Source organism: Arachis stenosperma, chromosome 1, assembly GCF_014773155.1.
Source record: "Arachis stenosperma cultivar V10309 chromosome 1, arast.V10309.gnm1.PFL2, whole genome shotgun sequence".
NCBI lineage: Eukaryota > Viridiplantae > Streptophyta > Magnoliopsida > Fabales > Fabaceae > Arachis > Arachis stenosperma.
In genome coordinates this window covers 31,611,343-31,629,669 of record NC_080377.1, presented here as the reverse complement: position 1 = coordinate 31,629,669, position 18,327 = coordinate 31,611,343, and the positions used below count along the sequence as shown (strand labels likewise).

The 18,327-nt window shown below is 40.1% G+C and overlaps 1 non-coding gene across 1 annotated transcript; it reads left to right on the top strand.

Moving 5' to 3' along the window:
* Window positions 1-17,363: 17,363 nt before the first annotated feature.
* On the top strand, window positions 17,364-17,467 carry LOC130953485 (small nucleolar RNA R71). Its single transcript, XR_009075659.1, has one exon. It is a non-coding gene; the product is annotated as a small nucleolar RNA R71 (small nucleolar RNA).
* Window positions 17,468-18,327: the final 860 nt, after the last annotated feature.

Genomic DNA, 18,327 nt, shown 5'->3' with positions numbered 1-18,327 from the left:
TGCAAATAACCAGTTCATGTACACTTTTGAAAGACATACTGTGAATAATGGGATGACTCAGAAGAAAGGAGTTCTTGAGATTGATATTCTGAATGTCATATTAGCTCAAAACAAAATATTGACTTAGCAAGTCAATATGATTTCTCAGAATCTGATTGGATTGCAAGCTGCATTCGGTAGTGCTAAAGAAGCCTCCTTTGAAGGAGAAGCTTATGACCCTGAGAATCCTGCAATGGAAGAGGTGTACATGGGAGAATCCTATGGAAACACCTATAATCCTTCATGGAGGAATCATCCAAATTTCTCATGCAAGGATCAACAGAAGCCTCAACAAGGCTTCAATAACAATAATGGTGGGAGAAATAAGTTTGGCAATAGCAAACCTTTTCCATCATCTTCTCAGCAACAGACAGAGAATTCTGAGTAGAGCCTCTCCAGCCTAGCAAACATAGTCTCTGATCTATCTAAAACCACTCTCATTTTTATGAATGAAGTAAGGTCCTCCATCAGAAATTTGGAGGCACAAGTGGGTTAGCTGAGTAAAAGAGTTACTAAAACTCCTCCTAGTACTCTCCCAAGCAATACAGAAGAGAATCCCAAAAGAGAGTGCAAGGCCATAACTATAACCAAAATGGCCGAACCTAGAGAGAGTGAAAAGGCAGTGATTCCCAGTGAGGAAGACCTCAAGGGACGTCCACTGACCAATAAGGAGTTCCCTATTGAGGAACCAAAGGAATCTGAGGCTCAAACAGAGACCATAGAGAATTCACTGAACTTACTATTGTCATTCATGAGCTTTGATGAGTATTTTTCCTCTGAAGAGGATGAAGACACTGTTGAAGAGCAAGTTGCTCAGTATCTAGGAGCAATCATGAAGCTGAATGCCAAGTTATTTGGTAATGAGACTTGGGAGGATGAACCTCCATTGCTCATCAATGAACTGAATACCTGGATTCAGCAGACATTACCTTAGAAGAAATCAGATCCCGGAAAGTTCCTAATACCTTGCACCATAGGCACCATAACCTTTGAGAAGGCTCTGTGTGACCTGGGGTCAGGTATCAACCTCATGCCACTCTCTGTAATGGAGAAAATAGGGATCTTTGAGGTACAAGCTGCAAGAATCTCACTAGGAATGGTAGACAAATCAATGTAACAGGCTTATAGACTTGTTGAGGATGTCTTAGTGAAGGTTGAAGGTCTTTACATCCCTGCTGAGTTCATAATCCTGGACACTGGGAAGGATGAGGATGAATCCATCATCCTTGGAAGACCCTTTCTAGCCACATCAAAAGCTGTGATTGATGTGGACAGAGGAGAGTTAGTCCTGCAACTGAATGAGGACTACTTTGTGTTCAAGGCTCAAGGATCCTCCTCTGTAACCATGGAAAGGAAGCATGAAAAGCTTCTCTCAATACAGAGCCAAGCTCACTGTCAATCTATTGACATTAAAGAAGTGCTTATTGGGAGGCAACCCAATGTTATTTATCTATATTAATTACTCTTTCATTTTATTTTCCATTGTTATTATATGCTCTCTTTAGGTTGATGATCATGTGAAGTCACAAAAACAACTGCAGAATTAAAGCAAAATTAAAAACAGCATCAAAAATAGCACACCCTGGAGGACGAGCTTACTGGCGTTTAAACGCCAGTAAGGATAGCAAATTGGGCGTTTAACGCCCAGTCTGGCACCATTCTGGGCGTTAAATGCCAGAAATGGCGTACAGACTGGCGTTTAACGCCAGAAAAGGGTGTCTGGTGTCTGGCTGGCATTAAACGCCAGAAATGGTAGCAGAATGCATGTTTAACGCCCAGTCTGGTAGCGTTCTAAGCGTTAAATGCCAAAACTGGTAGCCAGACTGGCACTTAACGCCAGAAAGGGTATCAGCCTGGCGTTTAACGCCAGAAATGCCACACAGAGGGCGTTTAAATGCCAGAAAGGTGCAGGGATGAGAAATCCTTGACACCTCAAGATCTGTGGACCCCACAGGATCTCTACCTACCCCAACTCATGCTCATTCCTCTTCACACCTTTCCATAACACTCTTCTCCAAACACCATTCACCTATCAAATCATACCCTCTTCCCCATAATCTCTTCACCACTCACATCCATACACTATCTCCCATCATACAACTCACCTACCCCCACCCACTCAAATTCAAACCATTCCCCTCCCAAACCCAACCCCTACTAGACGAATTCCCTCTCCCCCTTACCCTATAAATACCCCTCCTTACTCCTTCATTTTCACACATCACAAACACTCCAAACCACCCTTGGCTGAACCACTCCTACACCTCCATCTCCCATATTTCTTCTTCTTCTTCTCCTTTCTTTCCTTTCTTGCTCGAGGACGAGCAAACCTTTTAAGTTTGGTGTGGGAAAAAGAGTTGCTTTTTGTTTTTCCATTACCATTAATGGCACCTAAGACCGGAGAAACCTCTAGAAAGAGGAAAGGGAAGGCAATTGCTTCCACCTCCGAGTCATGGAAAATGGAGAGATTCATCTCAAAAGCCCATCACTAGAAAGAAGATGGAGCAAACAAGAGAGCCCACTCATGGACCTCAACAAGAGCATAAAGAAGTCCCTCATCAAGAAATCCCTGAGATGCCTCAAGGGATGCATTTTTCTCCACACAACTATTGGGAGTAACTCAACACATCTTTAGGAGATTTGAGTTCCAATATAGAGTAACTAAGGATGGAGAACCAAGAGCACTCCATTATCCTCTATGAAATTAGAGAGGACCAAAGAGCTATGAGGGAGGAGCAACAAAGGCAAGGAAGAGATATTGAGGAGCTCAAGCACTCCATATGATCGTCAAGAGGAAGAACTAGCTGCCATCACTAAGGTGGACCCGTTTTTTAATTTCCTTGTTCTTATTTTTCTGTTTTTCAGTTTCCTATGCTTGATGTTTTGTCTATTTTTGTGTCTTTATTACATGATCATTAGTGTCTAGTGTCTATGTCTTAAAGCTATGAGTGTTCCATGAATCCTTCACCTGTCTTAAATGAAAAATGTTTCTATTTGCAAAAGAACAAGAAATACATGAATTTCGAATTCTATCTTGAAATTAGTTTAATTATTTTGATGTGGTGGCAATACTTTTTGTTTTTTGAATGAATGCTTGAACAGTACATATTTTTTATAGTGAAGTTTATGAATGTTAAAATTGTTGGCTCTTGAAAGAATGATGAAAAAGGAGAAATGTTATTGATAATATGAAAAATCATAAAATTGATTCTTGAAGCAAGAAAAAGCATTGAAAACACAAAGCTTGCGAAAAAAAAAGGACGAAAAAATAAAGAAAAAGAAAGAAAAAGAAAAAGCAAGCAGAAAAAGCCAATAGCCCTTTAAACCAAAAGGCAAGGGTAAAAAAAGATCCAAGGCTTTGAGCATTAATGGATAGGAGGGTCCAAAGGGATAAAATCCTAACCTAAGCGGCTAAAAATCACGTGCGAGCACCGACGCGTACGCGTACAGCACACGTGCGCGTCCCTAGAGTTTTACGATCCACACACATGCGTAAAGCACTCACGCGCGTCCATGAAGTTCTTGCCCAATCATGCGAATGTGTCGGCTTCTAGCCTGGCTTCTTCGCGCCGATCCTAGCAGTGCATCCACGCGTATGCGTAAGGCATGTGTATGTGTCACTGCTCAAGCTCCAAAGCTCCATTTTCCATGCTCCTTCCATTTATGCATGCTTCCTTCCTCTCTTCTAGGCCATCCTTGCCCTATAAACTCTGAAATCACTTAACAAACAGATCATGGCATCGAATGGTAATAGAAGAGGATTAAAATGTGGCATATTTAGTGTAAAAGAAGCATGTTTTCAACTATGAAGTAAAATTGGGAAGGAAACACAAAACCATGCATTATGTATGAATAAGTGTGATAGAACATTGATAAAACCCCCAAAATCAATACACGATAAACCCTAAAAATGGGGTTTATCAACCTCTCCACACTTAAACCAAGCATGTCCTCATGCTAAAAGAAGGCAAAAGACCAAAGAATCACAAGAGAATGGGATTTATGAGATGCAATCTACCTATATGAATGTAACTAAAATAAATGCTACTATCTACTTGGTCAAAAGAAAATCAATCTTCCAAGAACATATATGAGCACGTAGGGCAAAATGATGAAACAATATATAAACTCTACCAATTCCAATCATCAAAGTGAGGTGCGCATAACTTGCATGAAGAACGCTCGTGAGAGCCGGGAACAAGGAATTGAGCCTCGAACCCTCATCGGAAGTGTTTGCACTCTATTCGCTCGGTGTATAGGGTTGATCACTCAATTCTCCTCTACTTCATACTTTCCAAAATTTTTTCTTTCTCTAACAATCAACAATTATTCTATGCATACATACATATATCATGAGGTCTTTTCTTAGGTTGTAATCGGGCTAGGGTAAAGGTAAGGTTATATATATGGCTAAGTAGACTAGAATTTGAATCTTTGATTAATCTAAACTTCCCACCTAACCTATATAACAACCTATATAATTAAGTGCTAACCTAACTACCCATTCCTCACTTTTTCACATACTCATTTATTCTCTTTTGATCACTACACATATGCATTGATTGTTATTGAACCTTACTTTGGGGCATTTTGTCCCTTTTTCCTTTCTTTCTTTTTCTTTTTCTTTTCTTTCTATATTTTTTTCTTTTTATTATTCATTTTTTTATTTTCCTTTTTTCTTTTTTTTTGATGTACTCATATACAAAGGTATCAATGCATATGGTTTACATATTTAATTAACACATGAGTATGTACCCAATTCCCAATAATTTCAACAAAAACAAAAACATACTCTTACCTCAACCAATGTCCCAAGTTTCCCTACACTTGAATGACACACACACACTAGTCTAAGCTAATCAAAGATTTAAATAAAGACATTTATGGTTTTCCGCTTTTGGCTTGTAATGTGCTAAAATAAAGAACAAGTGGGTTAATCGTAGGCTCAAAGTTGGCTACAAAGGTTATTGTAAGGTAAGGCTATTTGGGCAAGTGGCTAAGTGAAATGATGACCTCAATCACATACATGCATTCATACACAATAATGGACATATAGAGTCAAACAAATCAAGGATCACAATCATAGAAGGAGAACAATGCACACAAAAAGGAGGATAAGTGGTTATATGATGTAACCACGCAATTGGCTTAAGACTCACATGCTTGTGTTCTTAGCTCAAAAACCATGTTCCAAATTACATTCTTCAAGCAAGCTTAACACCAAAAACTTTCAAAATTGGTAGGGTGCCCTAAAAACATAGTTTCTTGGAAAAGAAATCATTACCCTAACCAAGTAGACCTAATCGAGAGACAACTATCATGCAATCTATCCTAATTAACAAAAGAAAATCAAAGTTTATTTGGGTGTTACCTATGGAGACCGGTCGAACGACCTCCCCACACTTAAGAGTTAGCACGGTCCTCCGTGCTATTGGTAAAGTGCAAGGGGCGATCGGGTTTGGAACTTCCACTATCCCCTTCATGATGGCTATCTTCACTTAAGTTCGAGGTGGATGTGGAGATCTCCGGTTCCTCTATAGGTGGTGTCACAAAACTCAGAAGTTTCTTCACATAAGCAAACCGGCGTTGGTTCTGCCGTTCATATCGGTCCATCTTCTTATGGAGATTCTCAAGTAGTTGGTGGGACAATTTAGGTGGTGCGGACGAAGTGGTGGGGATGCCCACAGGAATAGCTATGTCAAGGTTCCCGGTGTCTGTTAGAGGCTTGAGATATCTTCCGGTTGGGACGACGTCGGCCTCTACCAGAATCAGTGCTTTCCGGTCCTTAGCCTCCCGAGGGACACCAGCAGTAGCAACTAACTTGGTCACCAAAGCGGGGAAGGGTAGGTTTCACCTAGCATGGACATGACCCATGGCTTGTCGAATGAGGAGAGGGATGTTGACCAGCTTCTCTGTAAGTATGCACCAAACTAATAAGGCTAGCTCCGCGGTGATAGATGACCCGTGGGTGCTTGGAAGCACATAATAGGAGATCTTTAGAGAGAGAAACTCTAGCTTCTCTCTAGGTTTTTGCTTCTCAATTTGGAATTCTCTTGGATCCATTGGTGAGATCTATTTTCAACTTAATTCTACATTGCTTCAAGTTATAGATCTAATTCTTCTACTCTCAATTTAGTGTTCTTGTTGCTCAATTTACTTTGTATCTTAGATTTGGATCTTTTACTTTGATTTCCATTAATGCATTGAGGAATTTTATGTTCATTGTTGTCAATTGTTTGATTGTTGTTAATCTCTTGTAGTGGATATCTTTGATTTGAAGTTTCTTCTCAATTTTACAATGCCTTTCACTCTTGCTCTCCAAGTGTTTGAGAAAATGTCAACTTTAGCTATGGAGTAGACTTTTCATTCTTGGCTTGGGGGTTGAGATATTGGAGACACTTGAATTATCAATGTCCTTTGTTGATTATCAATTGGAAATTGCTAATTGATTTGCATGTCACTAAAGCTAGACTTCCCTAGAGTTTGACTAAGACTTGTGAACTCAAATTGATTACCCTCACTTGACTTTTCTTCATAGTTAGAGGTTGACTAAGTGAAGCAATAACTAATTGTTGTTACAATTGATGGAGATTATGATGATAGGAATTCCAATTATCACCCCTAGCCAAGGCTTTTACATTGCTTAATTGTCATTCATACTATTAGCTTGTTCCTTTCTTGCATTAAACTCCAAAATACCAAGACAACTTCTAACCAATGATGTGCATCTTAGAGCAACTCCTAGAGAGAATGACTCGGGACTAATACTCTCAATTATTGATTTTGGATTGTGGTGACACAATCTCTTTGTTTGATACGGAATTGCTTGTCAGTTTAGACTATACTCACGACAGAATTTCATTAATGAATTCTATACTGGCAAGAAATCTCTCATCAAAACAACAAACAATTCCTTCATTCAAACATTTATTTGTCACAAGTACAAAGCCCTAATAAAACTAATAACCGAAGTATTTAAACCTCAGGTCGTCTCTCAAAGAAATTGCAGGGTAGTGTTCTTGTTATTGGTTATGGACATGTATATTTTGGGGTTTTGGATAAGAAACAAGAAAAGTAAATGACAATGAAATTCGAATGAAAAAAAGGTCTTGGCAAGGTTTGGTGGTCAAGGATCTCTATCATTATCACTAACCACAATATGATAATTGCAAGGATTAATCCCATTAAGTCATCCTCTAACAAGTAAAGGAAAGTCAAATGAGCTATATCAATCCAAGTCTATAAGTTCTAGCTATTCACTAATTGAATTAATGAGAGCTAAAGTCAATGGCCACCAATTATCAATCACTTGGACATTAGTAACTCAAGAGTTCCTAAGTTACCATCTCAAGCCAAGAACATAAAATTCTACTCTAACATCCTTCCAAGCATTTTGTCAAATACTTGGAAGGCATAAAAGGAAAGCATGGTAAATTGATAACAAGAATAAAATCTAACAACTACTAATTGCAAAGAATTAACAACAACAATCAAAGAACGCACAATTGACATAAATTACCTCAAATTGCATTAAAGGAAAATAAAAGAAACAAGAGTGTATCAACAACAAAGTATACAAAATAAAGGATATCACAACAAAAGAGTAAAAGAACAAGAGGTTGCAACAAGAAATTGAAAAGGAAAGTAGATGAATACAAGAATTAAAGTCAAGATCTAAGAATAGATTAACCTAAACCTAATGCTAATTCTAGAGAGAAGAGAGAGCTTCTCTCTTTAGAAACTAACTAAAGCATGATAAAACTAAACTCTAACTAACTAGATGTCTAAGTGCCTCATCCCTCTTCAATCCTTGGGTTTAATAGCTTCAGAAGTGAGTTGGATTTGGGCCTGGGAAGCCCAGAATTTGCCCCCCGCATTTTGCCTTTAAGTGCCTTGTATAAAAATTGTTTTCCCCTTTTCATTGATAAACCCCATTTTTAGGGTTTATCTTATATGGATTTTGGGGGTTTTATCAGTCTTTTATCACACTTATTCATACATAATGCATGGTTTTTTGTTTCCTTCCCAATTTTACTTCATAGTTGAAAACATGCTTCTTTTACACTAAATATGCCACATTTTAATCATATTCTATTACCATTCGATGTCGTGATCTATTTGTTAAGTGATTTCAGAGTTTATAGGGCAAGGATGGCCTAGAAGAGAGAAAGGAAGAATGCATAAATGAAAGGAGCATGGAAAATGGAGCTTTGGAGGTTGAGCAGTGACACGTACGCGTGCCTTATGAGTACGCGTGGATGCACGCTGCTAGGATCAGCACGAAGAAGCCAAGGCTAGAAGCCGGCGCATTCACATGGTTGTGCAAGAACTTCATGGACGTGCGCGCGTGCTTTACGCATGCATGTGGGTCGTAAAACTCAAGGGACGCGCACGCATGCTATACTCGTACGTGTCGGTGCTCGCACGTGATTTTTAAGTGAAATCGTGCTTGGCAAATTCACAGAGGCTGTGGGGCCCAATCTAAACCAACTTTGGCGCCAAAAGGCTTAAGAGGACCAAGGGATGAGGGAATTGACATTCATTCACACTTTTAGATATTTTTAGTTAGTTTTGGAAGTTACATTTTTAGAGAGAGAAACTCTAGCTTCTCTCTAGGTTTTTGCTTCTCAATTTGGAATTCTCTTGGATCCATTGGTGAGATTTATTATCAATTCAACTCTACATTGCTTCAAGTTGTAGATCTAATTCTTCTACTCTCAATTTAGTGTTCTTGTTGCTCAATTTACTTTGAATCTTATATTTGGATATTGTTACTTTGATTTCCATTAAAGCATTGAGAAATTTTATGTTCATTGTTGTCAATTGTTTGATTGTTGTTAATCTCTTGTAGTGGATATCTTTGATTAGATGTTTCTTCTCTAGGAAAAGTGTCAACTTTAACTATGGAGTAGACTTTTCATTCTTGGCATGGGGGTTGAGATATTGGAGACACTTGAATTATCAATGTCCTTTGTTGATTATCAATTGGAAATTGCTAATTGATTTGAATGTTACTAAAGCTAGACTTCCTTAGGGTTTGACTAGGACCTGTGAACTCAAATTAATTACCCTCACTTGACTTTTCTTCATAGTTAGAGGTTGACTAAGTGAAGCAATAAGAAATTATTGTCATAATTGATGGAGATTATGATGATAGGAATTCAGATTCTCACGCCTAGCCAAGGGTTTTACATTGCTTGATTGTCATTCACACTATTAGCTTGTTCCTTTCTTGCATTAAACTCCAAAATACTAAGAGAACTTCTAACCAATGATGTGCATCTTAGAGCAACTCCTAGGGAGAATGACTCGGGACTAATACTCTCGGTTATTAATTTTGGATTTTGGTGACACAATCCCTTTGTTTGATGCGGAATTGCTTGTCGGTTTAGACTATACTCATGACGGAATTTCATTGATGAATTCTATACCGGCGAGAAATCTCTCATCAAAATGGCGTCGTTGCCGGGGAGTTGCACATGAGTGCCATGTTGTTGGTTAGTGTAAATATGTGGATATGTGCATACTTGCATTTCTCTTGATTGTGTGAGTTAGGATTAGTCTTTGTTTAGTTCACATTGTTGTCATGAGCTCTACATCTCTTTCCTTTAATGACGCATTTTTACTGGATCCGAGCTTATCTACATTTGACCCTGAGATAGAAAGAACTTTGCTTCACATTATACAAGCTTGGAGATGGTTGGACTTTGGAGGTGGTAAAAAGGTTTTTACCAATTCACCTACCATATCCGAAGTTGATTCCGAATCGTCATTCGAAGAAGGCACTGTTTACTCTTCCATCGATACTACTAATAACTCTTCTATTGATCTAGGTACAGACACTATGGCCGCTCCAAGACGAGTCACTCTTAAGGAAGCCGGTGCTCCGGATTTTGTTCCTCAACCTACAAAAGTGCGTCATCTGGATTTGAATGCAAATTTTGAGCTCAAAATCGCTTTGATCAATCTTCTTCCCAAGTACCAAGGACTTCCTGCTCAAGATCCTATTAGACACCTTAGTGACTTCCAAGTTGTATGTTCTACTACTAGGCAGGAAGGCTCTAGTGAAGTTGCAGTTTGGTTGTATGCTTTTCCTTTCTCTCTCGAAGGGAGAGCAAAGGAGTGGTTTTATTCTTTGCCCAGTGAGATTGTTAGCGATTGTGACTTGCTTAGAAGGGAGTTCTTAGACAAATTCTTTCTTGTGGCGATGACCGATAAGTTGCGAAAAGAAATTTCATGCATTGTCCAAGGTGAATTGGAAACTCTATACGAGTATTGGGAACGGTTCCGAAAGCTTATTAACTCATGCCCAACCATATGATTGACACTCTAATGTTGATTAGCTATTTTTGCCTAGGAATGAAACCTCAAGACCAGATGCTTCAAGCAACGGTTCCTTGACAAAATATAGAATGGCGGAAGAGGCATGGCAATTGATCACAGATTTGGCCGAGTCCACCTTACATGCTAGACAAATGAACAATCATCCTAGAGCTGTAAATGAAGTTTCTTCTAGTGGTGAGACCGTCGCCCTTACCAAAACCTTGGGCGAGATGACAAGTACTCTAAAGCAACTCCAAATAAATCAACAACAACCCCCACTTCATCAACAACAACCTCCACTTCCTCATTAATAACAAAGTCAACAATTGGTTCCCCAAAGAGTGTGCAGTATTTGCTCTTGCTAATCCCATTACACGGATGAATGTCCGAGCCTCCAAAAGGACAACACTATAGCGGCTACTAATGCCTACTACAACCGTCCCAACCAAGGATATCCTCAACAAGGAAGCAACTACAATCAAGGATATCTTCAACAAGGAGGCAATTACAATCAAGGGGGTAACAACTATAATCATGGTTGGCAAGACAATTCCAACCAAGGATGGCGGGATAATTATAACCAAGGAGGTAGGGACAATGGAGGAAATCAAAGGTGGAACAACAACAATCCAAAAAACCGATACTCACAAAATCCTCCATATCAACAACCAAACCAAGGAAGAAACTACCAAACCTACCAACCATCTCATCAAAGGCAAGCACCTCAACCCAACTGGTCGGCGAAATTGTGAACTATACTTTTTCACAACTCTCATAATCCCTGGTAATGGCTCCAAAAACTTGGTGCGCTCAATACCATGGCATTACACAACTTCGCACAACTAACCACCAAGTGCACTGGGTCGTCCAAGTAATAAACCTTACGTGAGTAAGGGTCGATCCCACGGAGATTGTTAGTATTGAAGCAAGCTATGGTCATCTTGTAAATCTTAGTCAGGCAAACTCAAATGTATGATGATGAACGAAAATGACATAAAGATAAAGATAGTGATACTTATGTATATCATTGGTGTAAGAGCTTCAGACAAGTGTATGAAGATGCCTTCCCTTCCGTCTCTCTGCTTTCCTACAGCCTTCATCCAATCCTTCTTACTCCTTTCCATGGCAAGCTCGTGTAGGGTCTCACTGTTGTCAGCAGCTACCTCCCATCCTCTCAGTGAAAGCGATTGCATATGTCCTGTCACGGCATAGCGGAATTCATCTGTCGGTTCTCAATCAGGCCGGAATAGAATCCAGTGATTCTTTTGCGTTATCACTAACGCCCCGCCCTCAGGGTTTGAAGCACGTCACAGTCATTCAATCATTGAATCCTACTCAGAACACCACAGACAAGGTTAGACCTTCCGGATTCTCTTGAATGCTGCCATCAGGTCCTGCCTATACCACGAAGACTCCGAAGAATCCAAGAGATATTCACTAAGCCTCGAATGCTTGTAGAACAAGAATGGTTGTCAGTCACCTTGTTCATAGGTGAGAGTGGTGATGGGCGTCAATCATCACCATCATCATGTTGAAGAACAAGTGATATCTTGGTAAAAGAACAAGCGGAATTGAATAGAAGAACAATAGTAATTGCATTAATACTCGAGGTACAGCAGAGCTTCACACCCTTAATCTATGGTGTGTAGAAACTCCACCGTTGAAAATACATAAGCATAAGGTCCAGGCATGGCCGAATGGCCAGCCTCCCAAAGATCTAAGATAGCATAAAAGTGAAGATAGCTACCAAAGTCTACTAATACAATAGTAAAAGGTCCTATTAATAGTAAACTAGTAACCTAAGGTGTACAGAAATGAGTAAATGACATAAAAATCCACTTCCGGGCCCACTTGGTGTGTGCTTGGGCTGAGCAATCAAGGAAATTCGTGTAGAGACCTTTTCTGGAGTTAAACGCCAGCTCCCATGCCAGTTTGGGCGTTTAACTCCAACTTTTATTCCTGTTCCGGCGTTTAACGCTGGAATTCCTGAGGCCGGATTGCTTCGCGGGTTTGGGCCATCAAATCTTGGACAAAGTATGGACTATTATATATTGCTGGAAAGCCCTGGATGTCTACTTTCCAACGCCGTTGAGAGCGCGCCAATTGGGCTTCTGTAGCTCCAGAAAATCCACTTCGAGTGCAGGGAGGTCAGAATCCAACAGCATCTGCAGTCCTTTTTGGTCTCTGAATCAGATTTTTGCTCAGGTCCCTCAATTTCAGCCAGAAAATACCTGAAATCACAGAAAAACACACAAACTCATAGTAAAGTCCAGAAAAGTGAATTTTAAATAAAAACTAATAAAAATGTACTAAAATCTAACTAAAAGATATCAAAAACATACTAAAAACAATGCCAAAAAGTATACAAATTATCCGCTCATCACAACACCAAACTTAAATTGTTGCTTGTCCTCAAGCAACTGAAAATCAAATAAGATCAAAAGAAGAGAATATGCAATGAATTCCAAAAACATCTGTGAAGATCAGTATTAATTAGATGAGCGGGGCTTTTAACCTTCTGTCTCTGAACAGTTTTGGCATCTCAATCTATCCCTTGAAATTCAGAATGGTTGGCTTCTTTAGGAACTCAGAGTCCAGATAGTGTTAATGATTCTCCTAGTAAAGTATGATGATTCTTGAACATAGCTATTTATTGAGTCTTGGCTGTGGCCCAAAGCACTCTGTCTTCCAGTATTACCACCGGATACATACATGCCACAGACACATAATTGGGTGAACCTTTTCAGATTGTGACTCAGCTTTGCTAAAGTCCCCAATTAGAGGTGTCCAGGGTTCTTAAGCACACTCTTATTTGCCTTGGATCACAACTTTATTTCTTTTCTTTTTTTTCTTTTCTTTCTTTTTTTTTTTCGATTTTTTTTTTTTTTTTTTCGGTTTTTTTCTCCTTTTTTTTTTTTTTTTTTTGAATAGCTTTTTCTTGCTTCAAGAATCATTTTATTGATTTTTCAGATCCTCAGTAACATGTCTCCTTTTTCATCATTCTTTCAAGAGCCAACATTCATGAACCACAAATTCAAGATACATATGCGCTGTTTACACATACATTCAGAGAACAAAAATATTGCCACCACATCAAAATAATTAAACTATTATAAAATTCAAAATTCATGCAATTCTTCCTTTTTCAATTAAGCACATTTTTATTCAAGAAAGGTGATGGATTCATAGGACATTCATAACTTTAAGGCATAGATACTAAGACACTAATGATCATGAGACACAAACATGGATAACATAAAGCATAAAATTCGAAAAACAAAGGAATAAAGAACAAGGAAATCAAGGAATGGGTCCACCTTAGTGATGGCGGCTCTTCCTTGCTTTTGAAGGTCCTATGGAGTGCTTGAGCTCCTCAATGTCTCTTCCTTGCCTTTGTTGCTCCTCCCTCATGATTCTTTGATCTTCTCTAATTTCATGGAGGAGAATGGAGTGTTCTTGATGCTCCACCCTTAGTTGTCCCATGTTGGAACTTAATTCTCCTAGGGAGGTGTTCAGTTGCTCCCAATAGTTTTGTGGAGGAAAATTCATCCCTTGAGGAATCTCAGGGATTTCTTGATGAGAGGGGTCTCTTGTGTATTCCATCCTTTTCTTGGTGATGGGCTTGTCCTCATCAATGGGGATATCTCCTTCTATGTCAACTCCAACTGAATAACAGAGGTGACAAATGAGGTGAGGAAAGGCTAACCTTGCCACAGTGGAGGTCTTGTCTGCCACTTTATAGAGTTCTTGAGCTATAACCTCATGAACCTCTATTTCCTCTCCAATCATGATGCTATGGATCATGATGGCCCGGTCTATGGTAACTTCGGACCGGTTGCTAGTGGGAATGATTGAGCGTTGTATGAACTCTAACCATCCTCTAGCCACGGGCTTGAGGTCATGCCTTCTCAATTGAACCGGCTTTCCTCTTGAGTCTTGCCTCCATTGTGCGCCCTCTTCACATATGACTGTGAGGACTTGGTCCAACCTTTGATCAAAGTTGACCCTTCTAGTGTAAGGATGCTCATCTCCTTGCATCATAGGCAAGTTGAACGCCACCCTCACACTCTCCGGACTAAAATTCAAGTATTTCCCCCGAACCATAGTAAGATAATTCTTTGGATTCGGGTTCACACTTTGGTCATGGTTCTTTGTGATCCATGCATTGGCATAGAACTCTTGAACCATCAAGATTCCAACTTGTTGAATGGGGTTGGTGAGAACTTCCCAACCTCTTCTTTGGATCTCATGGCGGATCTCCGGATATTCACCCTTTTTGAGTAAAAAGGGGACTTCGGGGATCACCTTCTTCAAGGCCACAACTTCATAGAAGTGGTCTTGATGCACCTTTGAGAGGAATCTATCCATCTCCCATGACTCGGAGGTGGAAGCTTTTGCTTTCCCTTTCCTCTTTTTAGAGGTTTCTCCGGCCTTTGGTGCCATAATGGTTATGGAAAAACGAAAAAGCAACGCTTGTACCACACCAAACTTAAAATGTTTGCTCGTCCTCGAGCAAAAGAAGAAAGAAAGGAGTAGAAGAAGAAGAAATGAGGAAGAGGGGGAGGGTAGTGTGTTCGGCCAAAGGGGAAGAAGTGGTCTTTAGGTTGTGTGAAAATGAAGGGTTGAAGAAGGGTATTTATAGGAGAGAGGGGGGTAAAGGTTCGGCCATTTGAGGGTGGGTTTGGGAGGAAAGTGGTTTGAATTTGAAGGGTGAGGTTGGTGGGGTTTTATGAAGGATGGATGTGAGTGGTGAAGAGAAAGATGGGATTTGATAGGTGAGGGGTTTTTGGGGAAGAGGTGTTGAGGTGATTGGTGAATGGGGGAAGAAGAGAGAGAGTGATGGTAGGGTCCTGTGGGGTCCACAGATCCTGTAGTGTCAAGGAAAAGTCATCCCTGCACCAAATGGCATCAAAATCCACGTTTTGACCCATTTCTGGCGTTAAACGCCGGGCTGGTGCCCATTCCTGGCGTTTAACGCCAGGTTGTTGCCCTTTACTGGCGTTTAACGCCAGTCTGGTGCCCTTTTCTGGCGTTAAACGCCCAGAAAGGTGCCAGACTGGGCGTTAAACGCCCAACTGCTAGGCTGACTGGCGTTTGAATGCCAGCAGCATCTTCCTCCAGGGTGTGCTGTTTTTCTTCCTGTTTTTCATTTTGTTTTTGCTTTTTTCATTGTTTTTGTGACTTCTTATGATCATCAACCTACAAAAAAGATAAAATAACAAAAGAAAATAATTAATTATAAAACATTGGGTTGCCTCCCAACAAGCGCTTCTTTAGTGTCATTAGCTTGACAGAGGACTCCCATGGAGCCTCAGAAACACTCAGAACCTTGTTGAAACCTCCCAACACCAAACTTAGAGTTTGAATGTGGGGTTTCAACACCAAACTTAGATTTTGGTTGTGGCCTCCCAGCACCAAACTTAGAGTTTGACTGTGGGGGCTCTGCTTGGCTCTGTTTTGAGAGAAGCTCTTCATGCTTCTTCTCCATGATGATAGAGGGATATCCTTGGGCCTTAAACACCATGGATTCTTCATTCACTTGAATGATCAACTCTCCTCTATCAACATCAATCACAGCCTTTGCTGTGGCTAGGAATGGTCTGCCAAGGATGATGGATTCATCCATGCACTTCCCAGTCTCTAGGACTATGAAATCAGTAGGAATGTAATGGTTTTCAACCTTAACCAGAACATCCTCTACAAGTCCATGGGCTTGTTTTCTTGAGTTGTCTGCCATTTCTAGTGAGATTTTTGCAGCTTGCACCTCAAAGATCCCTAATTTCTCCATTACAGAGAGGGGCATGAGGTTTACACTTGACCCTAAGTCACACAAGGCCTTCTTGAAGGTCATGGTGCCTATGGTACAAGGTATAGAAAACTTCCCAGGATCCTGCCTCTTTTGAGGCAGTTTCTGCCTAGACAGGTCATCCAGTTCTTTGGTGAGCAAGGGAGGTTCATCTTCCCAAGTCTCATTTCCAAATAACTTGTCATTTAGCTTCATGATTGCTCCAAGGTATTTAGCAACTTGCTCTTCAGTGACATACTCATCCTCTTCAGAGGAAGAATACTCATCAGAGCTCATGAATGGCAGAAGTAAGTCCAATGGAATCTCTATGGTCTCATTTTGGGCCTCAGATTCCCATTGTTCCTCATTGGGGAACTCATTGGAGGTTAGTGCACGCCCACTGAGGTCTTCCTCAGTGGCGTCCTCCTCCTCTCTTTCCTCCCAGAATTCGGCCATGTTTATGGCTTTGCACTCTCCTTTTGGATTTTCTTCAGTGTTACTTGGGAGAGTGCTTGGAGGAAGTTCAGTAATTTTCTTGCTCAGCTGACCCACTTGTCCTTCCAAATTCCTAATGGAAGATCTAGTTTCAGTCATGAAACTTTGAGTGGTTTTGATCAGATCAGAGATCATGGTTGCTAAGTCAGAATTATTCTGCTTAGAGCTCTCTGTCTGTTGCTGAGAAGATGATGGAAAAGGCTTGCCATTGTTAAACCTGTTTCTTCCACCATTGTTATTGAAACCTTGTTGAGGTCTCTCGTGATTCTTCCATGAAAGATTTGGGTGATTTCTCCATGAAGAATTATAGGTGTTACCATAGGGTTCTCCTAGGTAATTTACCTTTTCCATTGAAGGGTTCTCAGGATCATAAGCTTCTTCCTCAGATGAAGCATCCTTAGTACTGTCTGGTGCATTTTGCATTCCAGACAGACTTTGAGAAATCAAATTGACTTGTTGAGTCAATATTTTATTCTGAGCCAGAATGGCATTCAGAGCATCAATCTCAAGAACTCCTTTCTTCTGACTAGTCCCATTGTTCACAGGATTTCTTTCAGAAGTGTACATGAATTGGTTATTTGCAACCATTTCAATCAATTCTTGAGCTTCTGCAGGCGTCTTCTTTAGATGAAGAGATCCTCCTGCAGAGCTATCCAAGGACATCTTAGATAGTTCAGAGAGACCATCATAGAAAATACCTATGATGCTCCATTCAGAAAGCATGTCAGATGGACATCTTCTGATTAATTGTTTGTATCTTTCCCAGGCTTCATAGAGGGATTCTCCATCCTTCTGTCTGAAGGTTTGGACTTCCACTCTAAGCTTACTCCATCTTTGTGGTGGAAAGAACTTTGCCAAGAAGGCATTGACTAGCTTTTCCCATGAGTCCAGGCTTTCTTTAGGTTGAGAGTCCAACCATATTCTAGCTCTGTCTCTTACAGCAAAAGGGAATAGCATCAGTCTATAGACTTCAGGGTCAACCCCATTAGTCTTGACTGTGTCACAGATTTGCAAGAATTCAGCTAAAGACTGATGAGGATCTTCCATTGGAAGTCCATGGAACTTGCAATTCTGTTGCATTAGAGAAACTAATTGAGGCTTAAGCTCAAAGTTGTTTGCTCCAATGGCAGGGATAGAGATGCTTCTCCCATAAAAATCAGGAGTAGGTGCAGTAAAGTCACCCAGCACCTTCCTTGCATTGTTTGCATTGTTGTTGTTTTCTGCTGCCATGTTTTCTTCCTTGAAGAATTCGGTCAGGTCCTCTAAAGAGAGTTGTGCTTTGGCTTCTCTTAGCTTTCTCTTCAAAGTCCTTTCAGGTTCAGGATCAGCTTCAACAAGAATGCCTTTGTCCTTGCTCCTGCTCATATGAAAGAGAAGGGAACAAGAAAATGTGGAATCCTCTATGTCACAGTATAGAGATTCCTTTAAGTGTCAGAGGAAAAGAGAAATAGAAAGAAGAAGGAGAAGATAAATTCGAACTTTAGTTAGATAAGGTTCGAATTGTGCATTGAGAAGGAGTGGCACTCCATAAATAGAAGGATGTGGGAAGGAGGGAAGAAGATTTTCGAAATTTAATTAAAATACTTTGAAAACATTTTTGAAAAACATCAATTGATTTTCGAAAATCAAAGTGGAAAAGAAACCAGGTGATTTTTGAAAAAGATTTTGAAATTAGAAATTAAAAA